Below are 19,489 nucleotides of genomic sequence, written 5' to 3' on the forward strand. Positions count from 1 at the left end.
TGTTTCTGCCTTTGATCATACACACTGCAGCCCCAGGCCAGATATTCTGACAACTAATCCCTAGAATGAAACACAAACTGAGAGAAGATAGCTATTTCTCCCCCTAACTTGCCTTCATGATCTGGTAATTGTGCTCAAACCTCATCTGCAGGATCGGGCCCCTATAAACAAGCTTACACAAAACAGCTGGGGATGGACGCAGGGAAGGATAACCTCCCTCATAACTTTTAGTCCAGTGATTAGGGCAGTCACCTGGAATGTGGAAGTCCCCTAATTCCACTCCACCTAAGAGGAAGAAAGGATTTGATGAAGGATCTGCCACCTCTAAGGTAAGCATCCTGGTCACTGGACCATGGGATAATATAACGTGGGCCTTCCTCAGTCTTTTCTGAGAAAGCTGTTGCACTAGGGATAAATAATTAGAATAATAAATTTTACACACATTTTAGAAAATAATTACGAAATGTAAAATATAATTGTTAATTCTCAAATACAGGCCTGATAAGTAATTTATTGTACTGGATGTGGTTTTAAGAGAACCATAATAGTTGAAGAAAGAAGTTTGAAATAAATATGAAAGTTAACTTTCTCATTGTACAGCCCATCCTGAATCATTCCCCTAATGCATAGCATATGTTGACTGAGTAATATAGATCACCAGTTCCTCTGTATGTGATCAGGAATGTACAGTGAGAATTTCAAATGGGCATAATTTTCTGACTATTCTGACACCAATCTATCTCTCTAGATGCATCTCAGAAAACATATGGGGTTTTGTGGGTTTTGGTTTTTGTTTTTTTGTTGGTAGGGTTTTTTAGGAAAACAAAGAAAGACACTGCACTTATAAGATCCATGGAGAAGCAAAACAGCAGTAGAAGTACATATCTGTGTTGGACAGTGACAACGTACCAAAAAGCATTTTTCTTCTCACAACTAGCAAAATACTTGTGGCTAGAGCACTAGTCTGTGCTCTTATGAGTTTCAATTGACTTTTTAAAATTATCTTTACATGTTACTCATTCTACCAACTCCTCTTCCCCTACCAAATAATGTAGAAGAATATGATTTTAATATAATTTTGACTGATAACATTAATGTTTATTAGATAATTGTCTTTTTTCCCTGATTTAGTTATTTAAATTTTCACAGTTGTGGAAAGTTATGGGGATGTCAGACAGTGGGGCACCTGACAATTACTTAATAGCAGTAGATGTTGAGATTCAAATAGTCAAAGCTTTGTAACTGTTAAAAGCAACTGTCAACATCACATGTCAAAATACACAAAGTAAATAACCTTAAATCAAATTCTACATTCTCAAGTAGAATTTTTCTTATTTTTTTTTAGATATCATTGATGGAAAAACTGTATGTCAGTTTGTGTATGTATGTTGAAATCAACATTTACCAACACTTACAAATGAAAATTGAATCCTTTTCAACCTACAAATAACAAATAATCATTTGTTATTTTATCCTTTGTGTAGTTGAGTACAAAAACAGAGGAAGGCACTTCATCCTTGAACATAGGTGGTCTAAGTGAGATATCTAATCTGCCAAAAGTGCCACAGATCATTTAACAGGTAACCTCATAGCACTAATTTTGCAGCTAAGTGTATATAACATCACAGGATAATTTCTCTATTCCTTTTTAAAAGAAAAGTTTGATTTTAAGAAGATTGTCTATTTTAAATTTAGGATTTGTCATTTTTCTGAGTTTCATACTTACTAAAAATTATGTATATATTGTACATTAAAAGGGCTTTCAAGACTGCACTAACAGTGTTGTAGGAAAGGTTATGTACCCTAATTGTAGGTTTCCCTAATATTTGTATTAGGTAAAGGTGACCAGTGGGGCATTGCAGACATTAATATTGAGTACTGGATCATTTACAACAGAATTTTTAAGTACAAGGGCAAGCATACAAAGGGTATGCCAATTAAGTCCATTGGTAATATTAAATTGTGTGGTTTAAATTCTTGCCAGAAAAGTGAAATACAAGGCAACACATTAAAAAAAAAGGGGAGGAAATAACAAAGTGAGAATACATAACATGACACAGAAGAATCTGCTGTGATAAATTATACTGCATTATTAGCAAGAGGATAGAATAGATGACTTAACAGGAAGTCATATCCCTCTCTAAATTGTATAATTTGTGTCCACTGTATAGAAAAGAGAGAAAAAAAGCTATGTGAGAATTTTGGGGAAAAAAATGTGAGCAATGCTTAGTTCTAATACGTTGTCTACCATTGGAAAACGTGTCTTTAATGACAAAAAAAGTTTGGGGACCGTCCAAATTATACAGCTGGTGGTAATATTTTCAAAATGGCTCATATGTCTTTTGAACTAGTAATTAACTCGTTATAGGGAAGACTGATACTTTGAAATCAATCCCAAGTAAGGAGAAGTACATACCTGCACTGACCCAGGAACAAAATAAAGACCAAATTGACTCTGGAAGTCATAACTTGATCCCCACTTCTCCCTCAGGCCATACAGGAAGCAAGCTATAGAGTTTGCTTCTCCCTCCAAGCAGATTCAGCTTCAATATTGGGCATGCTGAGGAGGGGCAGAGCTAAGACTTTGTCCACTTCTTGTACCTGTCTGTGCATTTGTGGGCATCCGCCACCCCAGGAACCGACAGCCAACTGTGACTGGACATCACCAACAATGCTCAGCTGATGGGGCAAATCATGGTGTTGGACACCATCAGGTGGTCGAGGGCCATCTACATAGAACACATCATCGGTCATCGGCAATACCAGGAGAGATGAGTGCCAATGAGAAGCGCAGTCAGGAAAGTAACTGAAATACTTTTCTCATGGATTGTATTTTCTAAATGGACAGCCAACCTAATTCTCAATTACTGAGGGACAATGTTTAATCTTTGATATGTTTTTCTTTCCACAACCAAATCTCGGTACAACTTTTCGTGAGTGATGTACCCGAGTATTCAGATTCTAATGCCTAAACTGTATGGTTAAATCTATTTAATTTACCTAAATTTTGGTTATTGCTGATTGTGTACTCTATGTATCATATAACTTTGAAAAACAAACTTTGTATTTGTGGAATCACATTATTTTTTGATTGGACAGTATTATTGCTTCCTCCTCTAAACATAGAGTGGGTTATTTAATGTTGGAACAAATCATATATTCTGTCCAACTGAAGTTATGTGATATATAGCAAATAGGAAACAAGTATGTAATATTTTTAAAAAATAAGGAAAGAAACATTGCTTCCCTTTTAGTATTTTGCATTTTGGGATTACTTAGAAACATATATCAGTAATGATATGTTCTGCACTTGGCTATGGTCTAAATCCCTCAAGTATCTACATGAGTAACTTTATACATTTGAGTTGTCCTACTGAGTTAAAAAAAGTTATGCAAATAACTGGATGGTCAGGGTTAAGTGTATAAATTTACCATTATACTTTGACATTTATTTACTTTTAAAAAATACTGTTTTATATTTGTATTTGATCTATAGTTATAATCTTCCCAGTTACTGAAGGGGATTAAAATGTTTTACTTTTTCATAGTTCATAGAGTGGATATTTCAAGAGGGAGGGGGAAGGAATCATTTTTGGAAGGTGGTGCAAAGTTACAATAAATTTAATCTTTTTCAATTACTGGAAAATTTATAATCTGTTTTATACATTTGTTTGAAACCTTGTGGAACTTGGCACTACACAGCAAGACTAACAAGTGAATAGAATAACTGGCTATGTTTATATCATGCTTTGTCTGGAATATATGTCAGAAATTCAAAGGCAGGAAGCACAAATGATGTGAGAACTCACTAAAGGTATTAGTAGGTTAGTTTTGAACAGAAAAAAAAAATCAGCATTTAAGTAGAAAAATGAAGTAGACCTGTATATTAATAGAACTCAGGGAAGATGTCAGAGTAATATAGAGTATATAGATTTTCACTGGAATATTTGCTATACTTGGGTGGTTTTAAATCTTGAGTGCTTATTGTTAGCTAAATCCATATTCAGTGACTTTGATTTAAGGTCATGCAAGCAATTGTCATACAAAACCTTTTTTCTGTTCACATAGGTTAGAGGTGCATCCAGAGAAAGCACTTAGGGATATCAGTAAGGGACCAAGAATGGCTCATGTCCCCACTGGCAGCCTTTTTTTTATCCCTGCTAGCATGAAAAGAGGCTGAGGGAGTCTGTGTACATGTGTCCACTGCTATTAGCTTGGTGTCAAGTGCAGCTGGTCAACATTATTTCAATTGAGTCATTTTCTCATGGAAAATTCAGTTTTGTGAAAATCAAAATATTTTGCAGTAACATATCGAAAATTGATGGGGAAAAATTAAGCCAGTTGTTTCATTTTTTTCATTGCATTTCAGTAAGGTAAAACATTTGTTTAATTTAATTTAATTTTGACATGCACAATATAATACCAAAAAAATTTAAAATCATACATTATATGTAATAGTATAATATTTTGACATAACAAATGTTTACTTTATCAAAATAAAATTATTTCATTATCTCAAAGCAAATTTTTTTCTTACATGAGAAATTTTGACTTTTTGGCCCATTTTGGAACAGTTTATTTTTAAATGGAATGGAAATTCTGTTTCCAACTAACTTGAGTGCTAAATTTCTGTTGAGGTCACTTGAAGTCCAGTCATCCAGATCAACCTCACTGAGAAACAGTTAGGAAAACAAAAGAAGGGAAGAAAACGGAGCTCTAATCACACACTTAAGACTTCCCAGTAGCATACAGCAATGGCAGTCCCCCTGTATGCAGGAATCTGTTTTTGGATTGATAGAAAGCATAAACTGTCCTATGATAAACAAAACTGGCAAGACAGCCTCTTCAGAATATTAAAATGAAAACCAAATATTTACAAATTGTTTACAAACACTGAAAAGTGTTCAGCTTTAACATTTAATATTAGAGTAGTCAAACTGTGATATCCAGAACCTTTTGATGGCTTTCCACAGTGAACTAATTCACAGTCAAAGTCAAAGTTTTAAAGCTAGTGATAAAGTTCCATGTGGATAACATGCCACTATTATAATGCCTCATTAAGAAATGTTTTGCAGGCCATAAGGTCAGTGTACAAATGATCTGAGTATAGACTGTTATTAAGAGATTCAAATTAGCTCAGAAATTACTGTCTGGAGTTAGAGGGAATTAAATAGATAAGGCTGAACGAATTTTTGAAGATCTGTAAGCATACAGAAAATCTCAATTTTATGTGTATATTTTAAATTTGAAATTCTGCTGAGCATTTGAGAATACAAGTTTTGTCTCAATGTTCAGAATGCTTATTAAAAGAAAGATTAGTGTTAGTAACAGCAAACAACTTTTCTGTTTTTTTCTCAGTTTTAATTTGCTAAAGACAAAAGAACATATGTTGTGGGATACAAAATTCTTAAAGACAGTGGATATGAAAGACAACAACTAATCTAAAAGGGTTTTTTCCTTCTACCTTTTAGATAAGTAGCAAAAGTTGTGCAGCACTGCAACTGAACAATCAGTTTGTTGAGAATAAAGCAGTGAAAAAGTTTCATTTAGCAGAACTCAGTTGCTTTATGTTCTTATGACAAGACTTTTGATACACCCAGCTGGAAGACATCTGGAGATTTTAAAATGTGATGACAATGCTGAGTTATTTGAAAAATTTTGTGGCCTAGTGTTTGAATGACATTGGCAGTTTCAATAAGGAAAAAAAAAGCTTTCCTCTGTATGTGTCCAATCTAATTATGCTAATTGCTAACAGTTTACTGGCAAACCATTGGGTTTTACCTTTTAGATGCTTTCCCATTTGTTTAATGAGAAATGGTTGAACATTATAAACAACCAATTGTGTTGTGTATACATTCTGTTGTTTGATTGGAAGCAGCTGCTTGTAGAAACAATTGCCAGTCTTCCGCACTTACCCCTTGACTTTATTATTTTAGGTAAATAAATAGTTTCACAATCTATTGAATAGTAAAATTATTTTGAGACAAGAAAACTGGTTGTGTTGGAATGACTCAAAATATTTGTTTCATTCTGATACTTGCTCTCTTCATGTTGCCCTGATTCTGTATTCTTTATAGTGGTTGTTTATAATGCTCATTGTTCACTGGGTTACATATCCCTTCTCAATGGCTGATCTGTCACAGGGATAGCTGTCTATTACTGAAACTTATAGAATTGGAGCCAGAAGGGACTATTATGATTATCTTGTCTGACCTCCCGTGTAACACAAACAATTGAATTTCATCCAGTAATTCCCACATTGAACCCAAGACCACATTGCTAATGGACATTAGGCACACACTTAATTATCTCGCTGACAGACTTAGTTATCATGTAGTAGAAGCGTGATTGCAGTGCTTAAAGTCCTGGGTTAAAATCCTGCTGTTGTACTATGGTGTAAGTTGCAATACATGCTCAAGCAAAGCTTGCATTGACTGAAAAGGGAGTACTGCCCAAAGAGAAGTAAAGTAGCAGTATTTTTTTAATGTATCCTTGTCAAGGTTCCTTCCCCACTCTGAACTCTAGGGTACAGATGTGTGGACCTGCATGAAAGACCTCCTAAGCTTATTCTTACCAGCTTAGGTTAAAAACTTCCCCTAGGTACAAACTTTGCCTTGTCCTTGAGCAGTATGCTGCTACCATCAAGTGATTTAAACAAAGAACAGGGAAAGATACCACTTGAAGATGTCTTCCCCCAAAATACCCCCCCCCAAGCCCTACACCTCTTTCCTGGGGAGGGCTTGATAATAATATCCTCATCAATTGGTACAGGTGAACACAGACCCAAACCCTTGGATCTTAAGAACAATGAAAAATCAATCAGGATCTTAAAAGAAGAATTTTATTTAAAGAAAAGGTAAAAGAATCACCTCTGTAAAATCAGGATGGTAAATACTTTACAGGGTAATCAGATTCAAAACATAAAGAATCCCTCTAGGCAAAATCTTAAGTTACAAAAAGACACAAAAGCCGAAATATACATTCCCTCCAGCACAGCTTATTTTACAAACCATTAAACAAAAGAAAATCTAACGCATTTTCTAGCTAGATTACTTACTAACTTTACGGGAGTTGTAAGGCTTGCATTCCTGATCTGTTCCCAGCAAAAGCATCACACAGACAGTACAAACCCTTTGTTCCCACCCCCTCCAGATTTGAAAGAATCTTGTCCCCTTATTGGCTATTTTGGGTCAGGTGCCAGTGGGGTTACCTTAGCTTCTTAACCCTTTAAAGGAGAAAGGATGTTGCCTCTGGCCAGGAGAGATTTTATAGCACTGCATACAGAAAAGGGGTTACCCTTCCCTTTATATTTATGACAATCCTGTTTCTTAATAAACACCTGTAACATTACAACTATAGGTTTCAGAGTAACAGCCGTGTTAGTCTGTATTCGCAAAAAGAAAAGGAGTACTTGTGGCACCTTAGAGACTAACCAATTTATTTGAGCATGAGCTTTCGTGAGCTACAGCTCACTTCATCAGATGCATACCGTGGAAACTGCAGCAGACTTTATATATACACAGAGAATATGAAACAATACCTCCTCCCACCCCACTGTCCTGCTGGTAATAGCTTATCTAAAAGCCATTTCCAGCACAAATCCAGGTTTTCTCACCCTCCACCCCCCCACACACAAATTCACTCTCCTGCTGGTGATAGCCCATCCAAAGTGACAACTCTTTACACAATATGCATGATAATGAAGTTAGGCCATTTCCTGCACAAATCCAGGTTCTCTCACTCCCTCACCCCCCTCCAAAAACCCACCCCCATACACACACAAACTCACTCTCCTGCTGGTAATAGCTCATCCAAACTGACCACTCTCCAAGTTTAAATCCAAGTTAAACCAGAACATCGGGGGGGGGGGGTAGGAAAAAACAAGAGGAAATAGGCTACCTTGCATAATGACTTAGCCACTCCCAGTCTCTATTTAAGCCTAAATTAATAGTATCCAATTTGCAGAGACAAACACCTACAAGATCTCTGTCAAGCTTTCTTACAACTACAATACCCACCTGCGGCAGTAAAGAAACAGATTGATAGAGCCAGAAGAGTTCCCAGAAGTTACCTACTACAGGACAGGCCTAACAAAGAAAATAACAGAACGCCACTAGCCATCACCTTCAGCCCCCAACTAAAACCCCTCCAACGCATTATTAAGGATCTACAACCTATCCTAAAGGATGACCCAACACTCTCACAAATCTTGGGAGACAGGCCAGTCCTTGCCTACAGACAGCCCCGCAACCTGAAGCAAATACTCACCAACAACCACATACCACACAACAGAACCACTAACCCAGGAACTTATCCTTGCAACAAAGCCCGTTGCCAGTTGTGCCCACATATCTATTCAGGGGACACCATCACAGGGCCTAATAACATCAGCCACACTATCAGAGGCTCGTTCACCTGCACATCCACCAATGTGATTTATGCCATCATGTGCCAGCAATGCCCCTCTGCCATGTACATTGGTCAAACTGGACAGTCTCTACGTAAAAGAATAAATGGACACAAATCAGATGTCAAGAATTATAACATTCATAAACCAGTCGGAGAACACTTCAATCTCTCTGGTCACGCAATCACAGACATGAAGGTCGCTATCTTAAAACAAAAAAACTTCAAATCCAGACTCCAGCGAGAAACTGCTGAATTGGAATTCATTTGCAAATTGGATACTATTAATTTAGGCTTAAATAGAGACTGGGAGTGGCTAAGTCATTATGCAAGGTAGCCTATTTCCTCTTGTTTTTTCCTACCCCCCCCCCCCCCCGATGTTCTGGTTTAACTTGGATTTAAACTTGGAGAGTGGTCAGTTTGGATGAGCTATTACCAGCAGGAGAGTGAGTTTGTGTGTGTATGGGGGTGGGTTTTTGGAGGGGGGTGAGGGAGTGAGAGAACCTGGATTTGTGCAGGAAATGGCCTAACTTCATTATCATGCACATTGTGTAAAGAGTTGTCACTTTGGATGGGCTATCATAGAATCATAGAATCATAGAATCATAGAATATCAGGGTTGGAAGGGACCCCTGAAGGTCATCTAGTCCAACCCCCTGCTCGAAGCAGGACCAATTCCCAGTTAAATCATCCCAGCCAGGGCTTTGTCAAGCCTGACCTTAAAAACTTCCAAGGAAGGAGATTCCACCACCTCCCTAGGCAACGCATTCCAGTGTTTCACCACCCTCTTAGTGAAAAAGTTTTTCCTAATATCCAATCTAAACCTCCCCCACTGCAACTTGAAGCCATTACTCCTCGTTCTGTCATCTGCTACCATTGAGAACAGTCTAGAGCCATCCTCTTTGGAACCCCCTTTCAGGTAGTTGAAAGCAGCTATCAAATCCCCCCTCATTCTTCTCTTCTGCAGGCTAAACAATCCCAGCTCCCTCAGCCTCTCCTCATAAGTCATGTGTTCTAGACCCCTAATCATTTTTGTTGCCCTTCGCTGGACTCTCTCCAATTTATCCACATCCTTCTTGTAGTGTGGGGCCCAAAACTGGACACAGTACTCCAGATGAGGCCTCACCAATGTCGAATAGAGGGGGACGATCACGTCCCTCGATCTGCTCGCTATGCCCCTACGTATACATCCCAAAATGCCATTGGCCTTCTTGGCAACAAGGGCACACTGCTGACTCATATCCAGCTTCTCGTCCACTGTCACCCCAGGTCCTTTTCCGCAGAACTGCTGCCTAGCCATTCGGTCCCTAGTCTGTAGCGGTGCATTGGATTCTTCCGTCCTAAGTGCAGGACCCTGCACTTATCCTTATTGAACCTCATCAGATTTCTTTTGGCCCAATCCTCCAATTTGTCTAGGTCCTTCTGTATCCTATCCCTCCCCTCCAGCGTATCTACCACTCCTCCCAGTTTAGTATCGTCCGCAAATTTGCTGAGAGTGCAATCCACACCATCCTCCAGATCATTTATGAAGATATTGAACAAAACCGGCCCCAGGACCGACCCCTGGGGCACTCCACTTGACACCGGCTGCCAACTAGACATGGAGCCATTGATCACTACCCGTTGAGCCCGACAATCTAGCCAGCTTTCTACCCACCCTATAGTGCATTCATCCAGCCCATACTTCCTTAACTTGCTGACAAGAATACTGTGGGAGACCGTGTCAAAAGCTTTGCTAAAGTCAAGAAACAATACATCCACTGCTTTCCCTTCATCCACAGAACCAGTAATCTCATGATAAAAGGCGATTAGATTAGTCAGGCATGACCTTCCCTTGGTGAATCCATGCTGGCTGTTCCTGATCACTTTCCTTTCATGCAAGTACTTCAAGATTGATTCTTTGAGGACCTGCTCCATGATTTTTCCAGGGACTGAGGTGAGGCTGACTGGCCTGTAGTTCCCAGGATCCTCCTTCTTCCCTTTTTTAAAGATTGGCACTACATTAGCCTTTTTCCAGTCATCCGGGACTTCCCTGGTTCGCCACGAGTTTTCAAAGATAATGGCCAATGGCTCTGCAATCTCTGGCTATCACCAGCAGGAGAGTGAATTTGTGGTGGGGGGGTGGAGGGTGAGAAAACCTGGATTTGTGCTGGAAATGGCTTTTAGATAAGCTATTACCAGCAGGACAGTGGGGTGGGAGGAGGTATTGTTTCATATTCTCTGTGTATATATAAAGTCTGCTGCAGTTTCCACGGTATGCATCTGATGAAGTGAGCTGTAGCTCACGAAAGCTCATGCTCAAATAAATTGGTTAGTCTCTAAGGTGCCACAAGTACTCCTTTTCTTATTACAACTATAGTTTATTATTTACTCTTAATGTTACAAATAAGGTTCTATGCTGATTTCTTTTCTCGTATGATAGCCACTCTGATCCTTTCTTTAGAAAAAGACAACTGGACACATGGTCAGGAATATGAAGTTGTTGACCAGTAGCTTAACTGTAAGGACAGTGCTCAGAAGGCAAAGTGATATCTACAGAGATGATTCTAACAAGCTACAGAAATTATCAAGTTCAGATTCCATGGCTTTAAAAAATAATGCATGTTGTATTAAATGGATCAGCAAAATGTAATGAAATAGTTATAGGTGGGTAAGGACCGCAAGATCTGGCCCCAAGATGGCCACATTCTGTTAAATCACAATGGCACTTGAATCTAATTGGAAGTGCCAGTGTAACGTATACCATACAGTGGGCTCAGTAACTTAAGGCACAATCTGCAGCTATTGTACTGCAGTTCACAGATAATATTTGATTTTCAAGAATTGTGTTTGATGCTTACTTTGCACCTCAGTGAAAAAAAAACAAAAACATACTGCTGCAAACTTATTTAAAATACATAATTATAGCCACAGCAGATCATTTCAGTGTTGCTCTTCATATATTGCACATTTTAAAAAATAGTTTACAGAACACATACAAAATAAAATCTCATCATATGGCAATAACAAACTTCAGAATACTAAAAATAAACATTTTAAAATCAGCAAGTCCAGATAATTTGCATCCAAGAGTTTTAAAAGAGCTGGCAGAGGAGCTTGCTGGATTTTTACTGTAGCTTTTCAATAAGTCTTGGAGAACTGGGTAAGTTTCAGAGGACTTGTAGAATGCTAATTTTGTGTCAATTTTAAAAAGGATAAAATGGATGATCTGAGTTATTACAGGTCTGTCAGCCTGACATCGATCCTGGGCAAGATAATGGAACAGTTGAGGCAGGATTCAATTAATTAAAGAATTAAAGGAGGGTAATTTAATTAATGAAAATCATCATAGGTTTATGGAAAATAGATCCTTGATATCTTTTTGATGATATTGTAAGTTTGATTAATGAAGGTAATAGAGTTGACATAATTCTCTTAGACATCTTTAACACATATGACTTGGTACTCCATGACATTTTGATTACAAAACTGGAGTATAAAATTAACATGGCACTCATTAAATTGATTAAATGCTGGCTAACTAATAGGTGTCAAAATGAAGTTGTAATTGGGAAATGGTTATCAAGAGGGTGTGTTTCCAGTGACATCCTACAGAGATCATTTTGTGGACCTATGCTATTTAACATATTTATCAATACCTGGAAGAAAACATAAAATCATCTCTGATAAAGTTTGCAGATGATACAAAAATTGGGGAGTGGCAAATGATGAAGAGGACAGGTCACTGATACACAGCAACCTGGATTGCTTGATAAACTGGGTGAAAGCAAATAATTTACATTTTATTATGGCTAAATTTATACATCTAGGAACAAAGAATGTAGACCATACTTAGCCTGTCAGGGTCTCTATTCTGGGAAGCAATGACTCAGAAAAAGATTTGGGCATCATGGTGGATAATGAGCTAAACATGAGCTCCCAATATGATGATGTGGCCAAAAGAGTTAATGTGAGCCTGGGATGCATAAACAGGGGAATCTTGAATAGGAGTAGAGGGATTATTGCAGATGTCAAAATAAGCCGGCTTGGTACAGTGTACCAGTTAAAAAGTGGCCGCCCGTCAGCCGACCATACTGGCAGGGAAGCTGATGGAGGGGCAAAAGGAGCAGCTGCCCCGGGACCTGGCGATTTAAAAAGGCCTGGGTCCCCTTGCCTTTTAAATTGCTGCCGAAGCCCCGGGGCTCCCAGCTGCTGCTACCCCACGGCTCTGGCGGTGATTTAAAGTGCCAGGGGCTCTTTAAAACGCCACCGGAGCCCCGAGCAGCATGGACCGGGGAGTGCTGAAGGGCTGGCTGGGGGATTTTGGCTGCAACCCTTCTAGGGGCCAGGAGCTGCCCCCTCCACCTGGCCCAGGACCCCAGCCACCCTGTATACCGGTAAATCGTTAAATTGCTTTCACCCCTGGATTATTGTACCTTTGAATTTGGCACTGGTGCTACCACTACTGGAATATTGTGTCCAGTTGTGATACCCATAGTTCAAGAAGGATGATGATAAATTGAAGAGAGTTTACAGAAGAGCCATGGAAATAATTCAAAGATCCGATGAAGTGAGCTGTAGCTCACGAAAGCTTATGCTCAAATAAATTGGTTAGTCTCTAAGGTGCCACAAGTCCTCCTGTTCTTTTTGTGGATACAGACTAACACGGCTGTTACTCTGAAACCATTCCTTATAGTGGTAGACTCAAGGAGCTCAAAGTCTTCAGCTTAACAAAGAGAAGTTTATGGGGTGATTTGATTTCAGTCTATTAGTATCAATACAGAGAACTAATGGGCTCTTCAATCTAGCAGAAAAAGGTGTATCACAATCCAATGGCTGGAAGTTGATGCTGGACAAATTCGGACTGGTAGTAAGATGTACATTTTTAACAATGACAGTAATTAACCAATGAAACAATTTACCGGGGTTGTGGTAGATTCTCCATCAGTGACAGTTTTAAAGTCAAGATGGAATGGTATTTTTCTTTCAAAGATATATTCTAGGAATTATTTGGGGGACATTCTATAGTCTTTATTATATAGCAGGTCAGACTAGATGCCTTCGGGCCTTGGAATCTATAGCTCTCTGGTACAAAATGGAACATGTAATATACTATTTCTCTCTTATCTAATGGGATACCAATTTATTTGTCTCCTTATATGGCACTTGTCACTATCTGTCTTGCAAACATTAATTAATTTATTCATAGAATGTGCCTGTATTGTAAGGTAGTGATATTCTCATTTTATAGGGGGATAACAGAGGCATAGAGAGGTAAAGGTAAAGGTGGTGGAGTAGCACTGTATATCAATGATGAGGTAGAATATAAAGAAATAAGAAGCGATGAAATGGATATGACTGAGTCCATCTGGGCAAAAATTACATTGGGGAAGAAAACTGTAAGAGCCTCCCCTGGGATAGTGCTTGGGGTGTGCTATAGACCGCTGGGATCTAATCTGGATATGGATAGAGCCCTTTTTAATGTTTTTAATGAAGTAAATACTAATGGAAACTGCGTGATCATGGGAGACTTTAACTTCCCAGATATAGACTGGAGGACGAGTACTAGTAATAATAATAGGGCTCAGATTTTCCTAGATGTGATAGCTGATGGATTCCTTCAGCAAGTAGTTGCTGAACTGACTAGAGGGGATGCCATTTTAGATTTGGTTTTGGTGAGTAGTGAGGACCTCATAGAAGAAATGGTTGTAGGGGATAATCTTGGCTCAAGTGATCATGAGCTAATTCAGTTCAAACTGAACGGAAGGATTAATAAAAATAAATCTGCAACTAGGGATTTTGATTTCAAAAGGGCTGACTTTCAAAAATTAAGGAAATTAGTTAGGGAAGTGGATTGGACTGAAGAATTTATGGATCTAAAGGTAGAGGAGGCCTGGGATTATTTTAAATCAAAGCTGCAGAAGCTATGAGAAGCCTGCATCCCAAGAAAAGGGAAAAAAAATCATAGGCAGGAGTTGTAGACCAAGCTGGATGAGCAAGCATCTCAGAGAGGTGATTAAGAAAAAGCAGAAAGCATATAGGGAGTGGAAGAAGGGAGGGATCAGCAAGGAAAGCTACCTTATTGAGGTCAGAACATGTAGGCATAAAGTGAGACAGGCTAAAAGTCAAGTAGAGTTGGACCTTGCAAAGGGAATTAAAACCAATAGTAAAAGGTTCTATAGTCATATAAATAAGAAGAAAACAAAGAAAGAAGAAGTGGGACCGCTAAACACTGAGGATGGAGTGGAGGTCAAGGATAATCTAGGCATGGCCCAATATCTAAACAAATACTTTGCCTCAGTCTTTAATAAGACTAAAGAGGATCTTAGGGATAATGGTAGCATGACAAATGGGAATGAGGATATGGAAGTAGACATTACCATATTTGAGGTAGAAGCGAAACTCAAACAGCTTAATGGGACTAAATCAGGGGGCCCAGATAATTTTCATCCAAGAATATTAAAGGAATTGGCACGTGAAATTGCAAGCCCATTAGCAAGAATTTTTAATGAATCTGTAAACTCAGGGGTTGTACCGTATGATTGGAGAATTGCTAACATAGTTCCTATTTTTAAGAAAGAGGAAAAAAGTGATCCGGCTAATTATAGGCCTGTTAGTTTGACATCTGTAGTATGCAAGGTCTTGGAAAAAAATTTGAAGGAGAAGGTATTTAAGGACATTGAAGTCAATGGTAAATGGGACAAAATACAGCATGGTTTTACAAAAGGTAGATCGTGCCAAACCAACCTGATCTCCTTCTTTGAGAAAGTAACAGATTTTTTAGACAAAGGAAACGCAGTGGATCTAATTTACCTAGATTTCAGTAAGGCGTTTGATACCGTGCCACATGGGGAATTATTTGATAAATTGGATAATGGGGATCAATAGGAAAATTGAAAGGTGGATAAGGAATTGGTTAAAGGGGAGACTACAACGGGTCTTACTGAAAGGTGAACTGTCAGGCTGGAGGGCAGTTACCAGTGGAATTCCTCAAGGATTGGTTTTGGGACCAATCTTATTTAATCTTTTTATTACTGACCTTGGCACAAAAAGTGGGAGTGTGCTAATAAAGTTTGCGGATGATACAAAGCTGGGAGGTATTGCCAATTTAGAGAAGGACAGGGATACCCTACACGAGGATCTGGATGACCTTGTAAACTGGAGTAATAGTAATATGATGAAATTTAATAGTGAGAAGTGTAAGGTCATGCATTTAGGGATTAATAACAAGAATTTTAGTTATAAGATAGGGATGCATCAATTAGAAGTAACGGAGGAGGAAAAGGACCTTGGAGTATTGGTTGATCATAGGATGACTATGAGCCGCCAATGTGATATGGCCATGAAAAAAGCTAATGCGGTCTTGGGATGCATCAGAAGAGGTATTTCCAGTAGGGATAAGGAGGTTTTAGTAACGTTATACAAGGCACTGGTGAGACTTCACCTGGAATACTGCGCGCAGTTCTCGTCTCCCATGTTTAAGAAGGATGAATTCAAACTGGAACAGGTACAAAGAACGGCTACTAGGATGATCCGAGGAATGGAAAACTTGTCTTATGAAAGGAGACTCAAGGAGCTTGGCTTGTTTAGCCTAACTAAAAGAAGGTGAGAAGGTGAGATAAAAGGGGAGATATGATTGCTCTCTATAAATATATCAGAGGGATAAATACCAGAGAGGGAGAGGAATTATTTAAGCTCAGTACCAATGTGGACACAAGAACAAATGGATATAAACTGACCACTAGGAAATTTAGACTAGAAATTTTTAACCATCAGAGGAGTGAAGTTTTGGAATAGCCTTCCAACGGAACCAGTGGGGGAAAAAGGATCTATTTGGCTTTAAGATAAAACTTGGTAAGTTTATTCAGGAGATGGTATGATGTGATAACATGGTTTTGGTAATTAAATATTCATGGTAAATAGGCCCAATGGCCTGTGATGGGCTATTAGATGGGGTGAGATCCAAGTTACCCAGGAAAGAATTTTCTGTAGTATCTGGCTGATGGATCTTGCCCATATGCTCAGGGTTTAGCTGATCGCCATATTTGAGGTCGGGAAGGAATTTTCCTCCAGGGCAGATTTGAAGAGGCCCTGGAGGTTTTTCACCTTCCTCTGTAGCATGGGGCACGGGTCACTTGCTGGAGGATTCTCTGCTCCTTGAAGTCTTTAAACTACGGTTTGAGGACTTCAATAGCACAGATATAAGTGTAAGGTTTTTTGCAGGAATGGTGGATGAAATTCTGTGACCTGCGTTGTGCAGGAGATCAGACTAGATGATCATAATGGTCCCTTCTGACCTAAATATCTATGAATCTATGAATCTATGAATGTCCAAGGTCACAGGTGGGCTGTGGCAAAGCTAGGAATTGAACCCAGATTTTCTGAATCCCCACCCGGTGTATTTATCACAAGTCTATCAAGTTGCCCTAATATGCCCTATACAACCTAATATGTGGTGTGTATGTCCCATGACCTATAAAAAAATAAAAATTAAAATGCTTCTGGTGTATCAAAAAATAGTCTTCCTTTTTCAGGATTTTTTGTTACTACAATGACTTAGTTTCAGAGGCTATAAATACCTACAAAATGTAAGTTTATTATTCTGTTTAAAGAGGTGAGACAGTTATTCCTATATTGCTCAATGAGATATATTGGCTATGAGAATAATATGGTGTGAAGTAACAGTACTCAAACTATAAAAAGATTTGTGTTAAATAATTCTATGAACAAATAAGGAAGAGAAATGGTATAGAATGTCTCATTTACTGTGAAATACCCCTTTGAACAGCAAATGGTGCTTCTCGAATAAAGTACATTTCTTCAGGTCTGATCTCTGCAAATGTGAGACAAATTGAACTCCTTATCTTTCCTCTTAATTTAAATCAATTTAATTATACATGGAGTGATAAGCAGCTGGCAGGGTCTTTAATTCTAAAATTGCTAAATACTTGGGACATTCACTTGTCTCCTGGTGTGCATGACATTTTCATTAATCTCTCAGAGAACCTTTTATGCTATTATTTGGCCATTAGCCAGATTAGCACTGACAAAGTCTATTGGTAAGTATAGAACTGTGTAGCATTGTGCTGTGTTTCATTTACGAGAGTTCAGAATGTCTATATACAAGGGAGTTTAGGCAGACTTCCTGAACAAAAATCACGATTTGCCATTGTTTTTTTTTAAGCTAATGCTAACAGCAGTCCGGGAAGTTAGTAGAATTATTAGGAGACCAAACTATGCACAAGTTACTATCCAAATGGTTACTACCTGCTGCTGACTTTTTACTTAGTTTGAGCAAGACTATACTGCCACTTTCCATGCTGTATCTGTTCCAATCTTCAGGGTGGTCAGTAGAGTGTTTTTCATGAGCCCTAGACTTTTTTCCTCAATTTTTTAAGTTATGAACCTTCATTTTTGAAGAGTTTATTTTCCTCTTCTTGTGGGAACACAATACCCATAGATATTAATGGAAGCATCATAGAAACCAGATGGAGACTAAATTCCTTAGCATTTGGCAAGTCCAGGCTGAACGGTACATAACGCAGACCATTTTTACTGTGCAAAATACAGTTTGTCCCATCTCTTCGGCTATTCCAAACTTTGACCTTAATAAAGGACACAACTGAGCATCTGTAAATCCTTATTTTTTAAAAGTCAGCTAGAGATTACACATATGCTAACATTTTCTAAAGACTGATTACTATTTAGAGTTTGAAATGTCAAAAACAGTAATTTTCCCTTACAGCCAGAAATTAATTGGAAGTCATTACTAATTACAGGGTCTCTTCTGCCTTTTTGTTTATGACTGATTTTAAAGAAAACCAATGCAGTTTTCGCACTTCTGAATGAGATGTTCTGTTAGCATTTTCAGGGTGAGAACTAAACATCGCTGTACACTGATGCCATTCATAATCAGCATTTCCATTTCAGGGTTGCTCCCGTCATCATTGTGACGCTGGCAGACCAGGTGCCAACTTATGCCAAGGCCTCTAGGTATCAATCGAACACTGGCAAACACACAGCCAGAACCAGATCTGCTCACTGGTGTGTTGGTATTAGTATTATAAGAATGTGTTTAGTGTTTAGACTCTATGAAATGTTTATAAATTAATGTATGCATTAATCATACTTATAATATCTGTATCCCACTGTGACATTGAGCTCCATATGATTTTATGAAAATATGCTAATGAGTGTGAATATAATGTAACTGGAATATGCTTCATGCAAATTGTCTCTTGTAAGGTATCATTACAAAGCTTATAATTTACTGAGTGTGGTCATTCTATTTGTATAAATGTATCCTTTTTGTATCTGAAACTATAAATATGAAATATAACTCTGAGGTCCTATTGTAATTATGCAAAGTGTGGCCATTAATGGTGGTTTGAAATCTTGATAAAAAGAACAGGAGTACTTGTGGCACCTTAGAGACTAAGAAATTTATTAGCGCATAAGCTTTCATGGGCTACAGCCCACTTCATCGGATGCATAGAATGGAACATATAGTGAGAAGATATATACATACATACATATATACTGCTTACTATATGTTCCATTCTATCTATCTATCTATCTATATGTTCCATTCTATGCATGCAATGAAGTGGGCTGTAGTCCATAAAAGCTTATGCTCTAATAAATTTCTTAGTCTTTAAGGTGCCACACGTACTCCTGTTCTTTTTGTGGATACAGACTAACACGGCTGCTACTCTGAAACCTGAAATCTTGATGGCTCCCATCAAGTAGGACAACTGGTTATAAATGGCTCTGTTTACTTGCAAGCCTTCCTGTGAGTCAGGCGAAGAGGAATGAAGGCTTAGGGTCACCTGTCACGTGGTACTGGAATTCATCTTATACCTGGGGCTTTTCCATTTAAAAGCAGGGGTGGAGGCCCAGAGTGACAAAAGTTTCCCGCATTGTGCCAAAGCTATATAAAAGGGTGGAACAGAACAAAGGAGGTTCCAGTCATGAGAAATCCCCTAGTTACCACCTGAGCTGGAGCTATCAAGAACTATATCCTTATCTACCTTTCAATTTTCCTATTGATCCACATCTTATCCAATTTATCAAATAATTCCCTATGTGGCACGGTATCAAACGC

Source organism: Eretmochelys imbricata, chromosome 1, assembly GCF_965152235.1.
Source record: "Eretmochelys imbricata isolate rEreImb1 chromosome 1, rEreImb1.hap1, whole genome shotgun sequence".
NCBI lineage: Eukaryota > Metazoa > Chordata > Testudines > Cheloniidae > Eretmochelys > Eretmochelys imbricata.